Consider the following 591-nt stretch of genomic DNA (forward strand, 5'->3'; position numbering starts at 1 on the left):
GAAAGACAAGGCTGCGCCCGGTTCCGGTCCGCAGGGAGACCGAAGGGCACAGCCCCCCGCGCCGCGCGCGCCGCCCGATCCCGGAGTGCGGACACCCTAGGGATGTGAGTGCGCCCCCCGACCCCAGGGCCCGCGCTTCACTCCCGGATCCGCGGTGAGCGCTGAGGCGCGCGCGCTGGAGGCCAGGGGAGGGGCAGCGCTGCGGGGTTCCCGGCCCCCAGCCCAGGGGTGGGGCGGGGCTGTGGCACGCACCTCTTCTCCCGTCTGCAGGTAGGTCCGCCCTCAGCCCCTCTGCCCTTTCCTGGCCCCCTGCAAGCGCGGCGAGGGGCAGCTCGCTGGCTGCGTGCGGACCTTTTCTCCCCCTCTGTGATGGTGGGTGCTCTGGGAGCTGGGCTCAGGGTGGGGCTTTGCTCGCTTCAAGCAGACCCCGGCTTCGGATTCCGGGGAGGAGGTTGCTTCTGAGGTCAAGAAGGGAAGGCTCGGCCAAGGGCTGGATCTCCTGAGCTAGTCGTCTTCTTGCCAGGCCTGCGCCCCAGAGGACCCCCGCCCGCAGCCCCTGCGCCTCCCCCAGACCCGCCTGGAGCACGCATC

At 71.9% G+C, this 591-nt stretch overlaps 1 long non-coding RNA gene across 1 annotated transcript in view; it reads left to right on the forward strand.

Annotated features, from left to right (window-relative positions):
• Positions 1-589, forward strand: part of LOC102502964 (uncharacterized) — an 855-nt gene extending 266 nt beyond the window's left edge. Inside the window, exons 2-3 of the long non-coding RNA XR_335081.1 lie at positions 35-154; positions 524-589. This is a non-coding gene — a long non-coding RNA (uncharacterized LOC102502964). The remainder of the gene's footprint in view (positions 1-34; positions 155-523) is intronic.
• The last annotated feature ends 2 nt before the right edge of the window (positions 590-591 follow it).

The sequence above is a fragment of the Tupaia chinensis genome, unplaced genomic scaffold, assembly GCF_000334495.1.
Source record: "Tupaia chinensis unplaced genomic scaffold, TupChi_1.0 Scaffold000335_1, whole genome shotgun sequence".
Classification (NCBI taxonomy): domain Eukaryota; kingdom Metazoa; phylum Chordata; class Mammalia; order Scandentia; family Tupaiidae; genus Tupaia; species Tupaia belangeri.